Raw genomic sequence first — 12,801 nt, forward strand, 5'->3', positions numbered from 1 at the left:
GGTTTTGTAAGGTTTCCAATGTCTTCAGATCTTTTCTGTGTGATGTATGGGCGCGAGTGCAAGTACGGAGCTCCTTACTTCTCCGCCATCTTGCCCTCTCTGATATCTTGCGTTTCTTGAAATATTTCCTTCATAGAGTCCCCATGTGGATTTCTTGTAGGGCTGGTTTAGTGGTGACAATTTTCTTTCAATTTTTGTTAATTTGGAAAGACTTTTATCTCTCCTTCTATTCTGAATCATAAGCTTGCTGGATAGAGGATTCTTGGCTGCCTATGTTTTTCTGTTCATCAAATTGAAGATTCCCTGCCATTACTTTCTGGCCTGCCACGTTTCAGTAGATAGATCTGTCATCACCCTGATAAGTTCCCCTTTGTATGTTAGGGCCCCTTTCTCCCTAGGTGCTTTCAGAATTCTCTTTGTCCTTATATTGTGCCATTTTCACTATGATATGTCATACAGAAGATTGATTCAAGTTACGTCTGAGGGGAGTTCTCTGTGCCTCTTGGATTTCAACCTCTGTTTCCTTCCCCAGATTGGGGAAGTTCTCTGCTATAATTTTCCAAGGACTCCCACACCTTTCCCTCTCTCTTCCTCTTCTGAAATTCCTATGATATGGATATTACTCTGTTTGATTGTATCACTGAGCTCTCAAACTCTCCTTTCATGTTCCTGGATCAGTTTATCTCTCCATTTCTCAGCTTCCTCTTTTTCTATAATTGTGTCTTCTAAATCACCTATTCTTTCTGCCTCTTCAATCTGTGTATTGAAGGACTCCATTTTATTTTGCATCTTATTTATAGCATTTTTTAATTCATCACAACTATTTTTCAGCTCTATAGTCTTTGTAGCAATAGTTTCTCTGATGTCTTCCATGGCTTTTTCAAGCCCAGCGATTAATTTTATGACTATTGTTCTAAATTCTTGTTCAGTTATTTTACTTATATCTGCTTTAAGCAGTTCGTTAGCTGTCAATTCTTCCTGGAATTTCTTTGGAAGAGAGTTCTTCGGTTTTGACATTTTGGTTAGCTTTCTATCTCTTGTTAGTTTTAAAAGCTTGTTATAAACTCTGCACCTGTAAGTGCTGCTGTACCAACCAAGGTCTTTGACTGTCCAGGGCCTATCAGTTCAGAAAGTGTTCTTTGAATGGTGTCTCTTGGTCTCTTTTGTTGAGACCTTGGTTATTTTATTTTCCAACTCATAGTGGTATTTGGGACTCTCGACCATGTGTCCTTTGGCTTTTTTCTTGAGGTAGCCCCGGAAAAAAAGAAAACAGACAAATATAGAGGCAACAAAGGCACAAAAACGCAGAGAAAAATCCAACAAACACGCAAAATGAAAGGGGAAAAGAAAAAGAAAAAAAGGAAGGACACATACAAAAAAAAGGGGGGAGGGCGAGGAAGGAAGATGAATAATAAAAATAAAAATACATAAAAAAGAAAAAAGAAGAAAAGAAAAGGAAAAAGATAATACCCAATAGACAAAGGACAGTCTAAAGCATAGAACTAGAATTCCCAGCTACAAATATAGAGCCGGGTGTATGCTGTGCTGGTGGAAGAGCATATACAAAGAGAGAAATGACAGGGCGGGGAGGAAGCGAAATTGGAAATTAGATGAGCAGGCAGAAAGACTAAGAGGCTTAATTCAGAGAGAGAAAGGGGAATATGTTTGGAGAGGAGGCAAAAGAAATGATGATAATGCTACTCAGAGAAAGGATATATTCTTATTACTCCAGATAGAAAGAGATTAAAAGGTAGCTATGGAGGTGTAGAATTTACATCTAGATAATGGATTAAATGTGACTGTTTAGACAAGCCAGTGACCAGAAATATCAGGGCAGTGCATCCATGTTGGTCTTGCCCTGGCTTAGGTAAAAACAAAACAAAAAGGGCAGCTCTCTGGCAGGGATGGTCGTGGTTTGGTCCAGTGTGTTCTGCGGGGATCTTGCCATGGTGGTTGTGGGGAGAAAACTGGCGGTGCCCCAGTCCCTTCTGGAACCAAGCATTACAACTCACTCTTTTGGGTGTGATCTTCCCGTTCCCGGGGCATAGCCAAGGAGGTTTGTGCTCTCTATCCAAGCCAGGCCTCGTTTCCAGATTTCAGTCTGCACTCCATTGATATTGCCCAAAATATAAACTCACAGGCGAGTCCCTCAGAACAGTTTCAAGCCTCTTGCCTTCCCCCTGGGGAAAGAGCTGGAAGCTGCTGCTCATGTCCCCTCCAGGTTGAACTGGGAGCAAGGAGCAGTTTCTCCAGGAGTTGTCTGTGACGAGTGCGTCCGCCTAAGGTCAGCTGGACAGCAGGAAACCAGATCCCCCTGTGTCCCGAGCAGAGGTTTTTCTCTTCTCCAGCGACAGTGACAGTGTATTGAGCAGTTTCAGTCACTCTTTTTTTTTTTTACCCCCTCTAGACTCACTGCGGCTCCCTAAAAGGATGTCCCCCCCACCCCGTGTTTCTGGTCCTTGCCTGATTTTATCTTCCCCAGTTTGCCTGATTTTATCTTCCCCAGTTCGCACTGACCCTATAAGGTTTTCTCAGCAGATTCTGTCTCCTTTTCCTCAGAAACTCCTGGATTCTGTAAGGGTTCCTATGGCTTCAGGCCTTCTCCGCTTGAGAGATGGGGGCGAGTGAAATGTTCAGAGCCTCCTACTTCTCCGCCATCTTGCCTCCTCTCCCAATTTTATCTTCTTAAATGATTTTTTTAATTCAGGAAGTACAAGTGCTTTTATTGTTTCTTAAAGTTTATTTTTCCTCAAATTAAATGGGAAATATGAACCCTTGTGTCAGCTGATGGCAGGGTACATTTCAATGACCAGTAATTATTTATTAACTTCCTTCTATCTTTAGGTACCTACTATCTTTATGGCTTTCTACTATCTACTATATTATTATCTAGTGTCTTCTGAACACTGTACAATGTCCTGGTGTTATAAGAATGTATAACATGCTTTATGCTTACAATCTTATATGAGGAATTGCAATCCCCAATCTTTAGTAACTATTAGTTCTAATGACACTTGGATTAGGTAGAGGATTATTTTATTTTATCACGAATAATAGTATGTCATATTATAATGAGAATTGATTTTATTGTAAACTTTACAGTTAGATTAATAGCAATAATTTCTATATACGACAATCTACATTTGGTGCAGAGAGATAAGATGAATACACTGTGGTCCACTTTCCAATGTGCTCACATCTAGTGGCTAGTGCAGGCATGGGCATGAAAAATTATATTAAGTTTAGATTATGATGCATTCAACTATAGATGTATGAACCAGACACTATGACATCACAAGTGAAAAGTTTTAGTTTTGATCAAGAATTTGAATAAACCTTAAAAATATTAATAGAAATGTTGTCTGTTCCTAATTTTACTTTGATCAAGGCTAAAAAACTAAAAAGGACATTTTGTACAAACAGAACAGATAGAAAATGACATAAATGCACGACAGTAAATGGGCTATTAGGTAATTTAAAAATATTTCTTTATATAGAAGTATAAACCTTATGCTATCTTGATGAGTTTGAACTTTTTCTCTAGGCAATCAGGACCCAACAAAAGAGATTTAGCAGTGGAATACATGATCAAAGTTCATTTTAGGGAGAACTTCAGTTATAATGGAAATTATGGAATTGAGGGGAGAATGTCAGGTGTCCTGAAATTACTAATGCCCCCCCTTTTTTTTTTTTTGCTTTGTATTTAATTCTTATTCTTCAATGTTAACATTGCTGCATTGTAATGTTAGTGCCTGGTTTTAAGTTTTCTATTGCCAAGGCAGCTGTTTCAAAGACAACTATCTTGAATAAATATATTGCCAGCTTTGTGGCACAATTAATAAAACAACTAGATAAACCAGGCTGCTGCACCCTGGAGGTACCCCTTTTAGTAAGTCTTGGGTGGCCTAGATAACTGAATGCTTGAGTCACCTTGTTTTTCCCAACTTGTGCTCTAATTTTCACTCTTATGCTTTAAGTTCACCATGAAGAGTGAACCTGTTAAGCCCTAGGCCTTTCTCTTGGACCCCAGTGAAGACAGAACCTCCAAGTCCATTCACTGTTCTCTCTTTCTCTCTCCTGCTCTGGCTCTCTCCCCAAGAACTAGTCCAAATGGGCCTTGGGTGTGCCATGTAGCCTCCAGCATCTGTAAATAACAGATCTTTATTCAAAGCTCTGTTTGTGTTTTTTTTTTTCTTCATGATGTGTGTCTTGTAGTCACAATACAAACCACAGGGGCATTTTCAGCCACAGCACTGATTTTGGTTGGGAATGTGTCTGTGGGGTTCCTACAGATGACTGTTTCAGGTATTCCTAACCAATAGCATCACTATTGATAGACTAAGATAAACACAAAACAACTACTTTATAAGAAAGATGGGTTATTTAACAACTGAAGTTCCTCAGACAAAAGTCCAAAGCCAATCTTTCAAAGGGAGTATCTTTTGGGGGGATTTTGCTATGTATAATGAGAAATATCAATGTATTACTTTATGATCTCATACATGGTTAGTTATATTGAATTATTTATTATAGTCTTAATGTTTCTGTTATTCCTAAAAAGCATAACCATAATTTGTGTAATTGAACTATATTATATTCTTCTTATACTTTGTCTAATGATATCTTTGATGAATTTACTCTTTCTGAATGAATTTGTACTATGACTAAATTCCCAGAGGACTGTAAGAACTGAGAAATTCTGAAGGCTTCAGTGGAACATAAGAGATAAAGTCTTAAACCTAAAATGATTTATAGTAGACCATTTCATATTTAAGAAAATCGGCATAAAAGTGTATACACTATCATCTAGTCTAGTAAAAGATAGCTCATTACCTATATTTCTCCAATTTTTCGAGGACAAATGTAGCTTCTCTGATTTTCTTCTTATTATTCTCTCTTTTGCTCTCTATTTTGTCATTGAACACACTTTTGCTAGGATCTAAGGGACCAAAAATGCCTTTTTAAGACACCTTTGTAAGTTTACTTAGGCTCAAGACCTGATTTTTAGTGAAAAAACAACTGAGGTTCTATTACAGTTCAGATTTGCCTTTATGGATAAAAATGTTAAGATTAGGGTGTCTGAGTGGCTCAGTCGGGTGAGTGTCCAATTTCGGCTCAGGTCATGATCTCACAGTTCGTGGGTTTGAGCCCCAAGTCAGGCTCTGTGCTGACAGCTAGCTCAGAGCCTGGAGCCTGCTTCAGATTCTTTGTCTCCCTCTCTCTCTGACCCTTTCCTGCTCACGCTGTCTCTCTCTCTCAGAAAAAAAAAAAGATAATATTTCATTAGATCTTTGTTTTATTGTCATGTTTAAGAAACAAAAAAATTCATCTATTTAATCACTGTATCTTTTTGCTTAATGGAATAATGGAATTATGATATTACTCTGTTTATATTATCCATCTCTTGGTGTTCTACTATTAATAATAGAATGACAGGCTTGAAAATAATGATTTGTTCGATGTTTCTGAGTATATTTGATGTCACACTTTTGAACCAAACTAAAGAATACCCAGGATTTATTATATTCCAAAAATAGAAAAAACAATTATACAAAAATATTTAAAGATTGCTTCTTCCTCAAATAACCCTTGAATTGACTAATGAGTAAAGTACCATGTTCTTGATTTACCGGGTTTCAATTCACCATCAGAGTTATCTCCAGAGAACTGAGTGGCTACATGTTGGGAGAGTTTTCTTGCTTGTCGTTCTTAATTGTAAGCAGCTGCCCAAGTCACAGACCAGCAAAAAGACCAATAGTAAATGTGACATCAAAATGAATTAAAGCAAATGGATTTGCTAGCTATCAGTGCATCTGTCAGGACATTACTGATTTGACTCTCGCATATAATATGTATGAACTGTTTCCCATGGTTAATTTTTCTTGCTACAACAATTATAACAATTGCCTACACAATGTAAAATCAGTTGGCATAAGGCTATATAAAAATTGTGTCATACCAGTGTAAGTATGAGCATATAGAATAATTGAACAAAATAATAATTATAGAGGGACAAAGAAAAGATAATTATTTAGCATGTTATCAGTAGAGCATATCAAATTAGAATGGAAAAGAGCTGCTATTCAGTCAAGTATATTAGAATAAATACATATATAATAAACTATTTTTAAAAATAAATAAATAAGCTTTAAAAATTAAAAAATAAAATCAAGGGCATTCCTCGGAAGGAATGGTATCATGAAAGTTGTTATAATGACATGTGAGAAAACTGATGAAGCTGGAGACACTAAGCCCTTAAATTCTGAAGAGACTTCTTTGCAAGTAAAAGTAATCTCCATGGGAGATTAACCCTGCATTGCCTAAAGAAACTGCATTAGCTTCCCCTGAGGCAAATTTTCCTTACTATCCACTCCCACCACCCTTCGTGTATTACCTATAATTAGACTGAAATCCCAGAAGACCCCTGAAGATGAGGAGAGGTTGATTCCTCTTGAAGAAAGACCCCAATGCACTACCAACAATGTATGCTGTTAACCTTTATCCCAGTCACCCCTAAAAAAGACCTATAGCCTTTTACCAAAAAGACTGCAATAAGGAAAATGAAACAATCAGAATTTCAGGGACTACTGGACACTGGCTTTGAAGTGACACTAATTTCAAGAGACCAAAAATATCACTGTGATCTACAATCAAAGTAGAAGTTAAGGAAGCAGCATGATCAGCCCTTCCTTTTGAAAATGATAACTCTTTGTGTCTGATTTTTACTGCTCCACACAGATTTTAGTTTAATCTCAAATTACACAGTCCTAGAAAGAATGACCATAAGATATTGCTTGATAATTTTGGTGCCTCACTGTTTTGTTTCCTAAGTTGTTTGACTTTTGTTATTGTTGTTTCTAATTTTCTTATACATTTTTTAGAAACATATGTTTAATATCTACATTAAAAAAGACTGGTGTTTACACAGTTCCCTCATCTCCAGGAAGACAGTGTTATATTATCTTATTTCCGGAGTCTTTTGCAGTTCTAAACTACTATAAGTATAAATTGATAAATACATTTTTAACTCACTATTTAGTGTATTATATTATTATTTCTATAGGCCATCCAACCTTTCAGCTAGTTCAGTTCACCAAAAAAAAATGTGAGGTTAAATGACACAGTTGACTGGATTTTTCAATTTTCACTTTTCAACAGGTTGTATTTATATCATGCTGACACACTAAAAAGAAAAATCAGAAAAAAATAATTATGTCAGGTGAAAAAGTACTGGTCACACCAATTATATATATAACTATATATAATAGATATAATTATATAAGATATGTTTATATGCAATTGTATATATGCATATGTATATATAACTATATATATAAAATATCTACCTCAGTCTTTTATCTAACTTTATAATATCTTTAATGTAAAAGTAATATGTGTTAATGGAAGACAAATTTGAAAATACAGATAAGCAAAAGAAACCTAAGAAAAACTTATTTTAATTCCAACAACCAGGGATAAACACTTTTTTTAAAAAATAGTTTATTGTCAAGTTGGTTTCCATATAACACCCAGTGCTCATCCCCACAAGTGTCCTCCTCCATGCCCATCATCCCCCTTCTCCTCCCCCACCCCCATCAGCCCTCAATTTGTTCTCAGCATTCAAGAGTCTCTCATGGTTTGCCTCCCTCCCTTTCCCCCACTATTTTTCCCCTTCTTCTCTCCCATGTTCCTCCCTTAAGTTCCTCCTAATCCTCCTATACATGCAAAAATATGGTATCTGTCTTTCTCTGCCTGACTTATTTGGCTCAGCATAACACCCTCAAGTTCCATCCATGTTGCTGCACATGGCCAGATTTCATTCTTTCTCCTTGCCACGTAGTATTCCATCATATAAGTAAACCACATCTTCTCGATTCATTCATCCGTTGATGGATACTTAGGCTCTTTCTATGTTTTGGCTATTGTTGAGAGTGCTGCTATGAACATTGGGGTACATGTGCCCCTATTCATCAGCATTCCTGTAGGGGATAAACATTTTTTATACTATATTTTCTCTAATCTTTCTCTCTCCTTTCCTCCTCACCTCTGGCATATGATACATGCAATTTTGTGTTCTGGTTAATAATCTCAAAATTATATTATGGTGTTTAAATGTAAATAAAATGAGATGCCATCCTTATATGTCTCTTTCATAAAGTCTTTTGATTTGATATACCATTATTTAACCAACCTAATTTTTATATTTTAGTTACATCAATTTTGATTTTTAGTTAGTCCCAAAATAGCTCTAATGTATATTTTGAGAGAGCTGAAAAAAGATTCTGATGTGTATCTCTTGGTTTTAAACTACCATTTTAGTCTACATAGAATACATTTAAGTATAAAACATGGAATGTATATATATTAATATGTGCCCCTATGCATCAGCACTCCTGTATCCCGTGGGTAAATTCCTAGCAGTGCTATTGCTGGTAATGCCCTTGATTTTAAAAGTACACATGCTACAAGTCAAATAATTGAATTTGCACTTCAATTCATCCCCTAACAAAATGGGGCTGTGGGTTTGGTTTTCAGAAGTCTTACTTTGGCCATTACTGGAGATGAGAGTCTCTTTTATAGGACAAATATAGAAGCTTTCAGGTCATTTATGTGGCCCTTGAGGTATAAATTTAAGTCCTTGAGATCATCCTTTCCTTTCCTTACTTTGTCCAGGGACATTTGGAAATTGACAGAAATGTTGGAGATGTCATATACATGGCCATCCAGATCCTTGATTCTTATAATTGTTTAGGAATATTAAATGGTGATATTTTGTTTTTCTTTATTGCCACATCATGACAGAGACTAACAGTGCTCTCTTTACTACTGTAAATACCATTAGAGTCTGTTATCAAATTAGATAGCTGATTTTAGAAAATCCAGAGAAAAATATGTTTCTCTAAAGCAATTTCAGGTAACAAAATCTGTATTAGTAAGATTCTCCAGAGAAACAGAAGTGTTATAATTCTATCTCTATCCATATTTATATCTATATATCTATATATATATTTATATTCACATCATCTATATCTAGTCTATCTATATGGAGAGAGAGGGAGAGAGAAAGGGAGATTTATTATGAGAAATTGGCATACACAGTTATAGAGAATGAGAAGTCCCATCTTCTGTCATATGCAAGCTGAAAACATAAGAACATTGGTTGAATAATTCAGTCCACATCTAAGCAACTAAGAATCAGGGGATCCAATGGCATATTCCCAGTCTGAAGGCAGGAGAAGATGAGACAAGATGTCCCAACTCAAACAGTGACAGAGGATAAAGAAACAAATCCTCCTTCCTCTACTTGTGTGTATTAAAGCCCTCTATGGATTGTTTGATGCCCATCCACATTGGGGTTGCCAATCAACTTTACTGAGTCCATAGATTCAAATGTAAATCTCATCCAGAAACACTATCACAGACACATCCATAGATAGTAACCTGTGCATCCTATGGCCAGTCATGTAAACACATAAAATTAACCATCACAAGTCCACCCTTTTCAACATGGCACTCATATACATCCCTTTAAACTAGACTTATTCTCCAAATAAAGACAATAACAATGTCAAAATTCCACCTAACAGGATTTGATTATACTGCATACAAATGAAAACGCACTAACACCTTCCCCAGAAGTGGAGGTAAAGTCCTTGAAGGATGTTTACTCTTTTCCTTGATATCTTATAACTTAATACTATGATATAAAATTAACAATATGTAAATGCTGTGATATAAAAACAGTATATTTTATGTTATATAAGTGGATAAGCAAGGAAAGACAACAAATACATGTATACACCATAGCAAAATAAGGGTTAAGCATCATAATAATTACAATTCTCATTTCTGTAAGTCATGATGTGGTTATAGCCAGTATTTTAATTACCTTCCTCTGCTATGCATCTTGTATTTCATTTTCCTTCAAAAATCACCTCATTTGGTTATGGTTCTTTACCTGCTGGGCTAACCCAAACTTTCACCTTTCAGGTGTTTGAACCGTTAGTAATCCTGCTTAGATGGAATTGTTTTAGTTTTCCATTGACCTAAATCACAGGGCACGGTAGTACTAGAAAATGCCCTAAGAGATCTTCTGTATTCCTCAGACACTTTTCTTTACCTCAGGTGTGGAGTAGCCATGTAATTTCCCCTTAGTAGTCAAGATCAATCACTCAACCAACACTATAACTCCTTTATTTGCCTTTTGATTCAGAGGCATGAGAAGTCCAACAAAGCTATTATAAGTGGGAATTAACTTATAGGAGGTATTTTAAATAATCAAACTCAGAGAAACATATAATATAATGGTGATTTCCAGGGTCTGGGGACTGTATATATTGGAAAATGCTATGTAACAAGTATAAAGTTCTAGTTATACAAAAAGATTATGTTCTAGAGATCTGCTGTACAGCATAGTGCCTATATTTAACAATATTGTATCATACACTTAAAAATTTAAGAATATAGATATAATGTTAAGTGTCCTTAATACAATAAAATAAAATAAACTTTTAACCATTAATTGAGGAAACAAAATTATATAACTGCTATTTATAAATAGTAAATGATTTTTAAATATGTTCTATTGTAGAGTGAGTTTTTTTAATTTTTCATGTTTACATTTTAATAAAATTCTAGCTTGAGATTATCACTCATGGTGTTACAGAATACCTTTAAGCAACATTCCACATGATAAATTCCTTCTTAAATTTAGTTACAAGAAATTATTGTGTCTGAGTTTCTGTTTCAATGTGGTAATATGAGGTTTCTGGTTTCACCTTCTACCATAGACAAACAGAATCAGTAGCATCATACAGAACAGTTACCTTTAAGAATACCATCCACACGTGCTCGCTTCGGCAGCACATATACTAAAATTGGAATGATACAGAGAAGATTAGCATGGCCCCTGCGCAAGAATACTATCCACACTAGCTGAGTAACTCTAGCTAGGTGAACTAACAAATGTTTACATTCAATTGGGTGGTAGAAATTGAGATGCAATCTTGGCAGAAAGCCTACCCACAAGACAGTGACATACACTTGGGAGGAAAGTCACAATTCTCAGCTTCTCCCCAAGGAGTGAAAATGATTGGCCAAAACATCTAGCAACCCATATTTTGAGACATCCACCTGAGAGAGAGGCCTCCCAAACATGTAGCTCTGAAAGCCAATGGGGCTTGTGTCCATGAGACACACAGAGCTACAATTAACAAAGAAACAGTTCTCAATGGTCTAATAGGCCTCACCATGACTATCCTATCACATCCCAACCCAGCACACACTCGGGAGACTTAAATAGTTTTTATATGCAAGAGGCATATCAGCATATCTTAAAAGCTTCAGCTTGATGGTCAGGGTTCTTATTTGGGATACACTTAAGGGCCAATTGCAATGCTCTCCAAAGACTGGTAAGGTCAGTAGATGCCATCTCTGAGCTCTTCCTCTGTACCACACCAGGTTACTGGTGTCTCCATAAAAGGAGCTTGTACATATGTCTGGTTTCCTGGATTTTAAGTGTGCTGCCCAGAGGACATATCCCTTGATATACAGGTTCTGATAGCCAATGTGACATGTGCTCATGTGTTTAACTGGATGATAGCAAAAAACTATTTGTAACAGCTATCTCTCCAGGGCTCAGTGAAGAATACAGAAATCATCATCTCCCAATCATCCCCTGAAGGAAGTATATGTGTACTTTAAAATCCACTACCTGAGGTGTCTGGCTTTCAACCACCCTGCATTAGGTACTGACTGAGATCCTCTCCTTTGGGACACTGACAAGTCTTGACATATTTTCAATACTGGGAGCCACTAAAAACAAAGCAATCTGCTTGGACAATCACAAAGGTTTGAGACACAACCAATAATTAGGACAGGTGTCGCAGACTTTGACTCTTGAGTTTTCTCTTGTCCAGCAAGAAGGCAGACACAGAATTGAATACAAGAGAGGCTAATGTCTGGGAGGAGACAAGAGCCCTGAGTAAGGGTCCTTGCTCTATATTTATTAGGATCAGAAGGTCAAAACGTGATGGATGTGTAGAGAGAGACAATGAAACAGTGATCATTAACTCACTCGTGTGAGAGAAAGGGGATTTTGAAGATATGTGGTGTTAGGGGTTTGGGTCAATACAAAATAAAATCTTACTACTAAACAGATGGCTGTTAATGACAGGCACCAGGCGCTGTGTCTGTTTATTTTAACTTGCAAGGGGGATAAGACAGAACATGCTACCTCAGGGGCGCCTGGGTGGCTTAGTCGGTTAAGAGTCCGACTTTCGCTTAGGTCATGATCTCGCGGTTCATGGGTTCGAGCCCTGCGTCAGGCTCTGTGCTGACTGCCAGCTCAGAGCCTGGAGCCTATTTCAGAGTCTGTGTCTCCCTCTCTCTCTGACCCTCCCCTGCTCACGCTCTCTCTCTCTCTCTCTCCTAGAAATAAAATAAAAATATTAAAAAAAAAAAAAGAATGCTAAAGAACATGCTACCTCAGTCCTCAGTGTCAACAAGGCTTTTTTTTTTTTTTTTTTGCTAATTAGCTCCAGGCAATTTCACCATGCTACAGCTGTCTATCACCCTATTTACCTGATAACCTATTCTCAATCGCTTCCTTCCTGTGGAAGCAGCTTTCCACACTATGCTTTTGTTCTATGCTATGGGCATTTTAGCTTTGGTTACCTATTCTCTGACACTTTTGTCCTGTTGCCACTTTCTGCTCTAAGCCTTGTTAACCCATTGGTGCAAGCTCAGGGAATTCCTAAATTTATTCCCTACAGGCAGGGTTGAATAATAAGGTTTAACTTG

The 12,801-nt window shown here is 36.8% G+C and overlaps 1 non-coding gene across 1 annotated transcript; it reads left to right on the top strand.

The window, feature by feature from the left end:
- Nucleotides 1-10,847: 10,847 nt before the first annotated feature.
- Nucleotides 10,848-10,955, top strand: LOC120227304. Its single transcript, XR_005527218.1, has one exon. It is a non-coding gene; the product is annotated as a U6 spliceosomal RNA (small nuclear RNA).
- The last annotated feature ends 1,846 nt before the right edge of the window (nt 10,956-12,801 follow it).

Source organism: Hyaena hyaena, unplaced genomic scaffold (genome assembly GCF_003009895.1).
Source record: "Hyaena hyaena isolate Hyena2069 unplaced genomic scaffold, ASM300989v1 scaffold_2160, whole genome shotgun sequence".
Classification (NCBI taxonomy): Eukaryota; Metazoa; Chordata; class Mammalia; order Carnivora; family Hyaenidae; genus Hyaena; species Hyaena hyaena.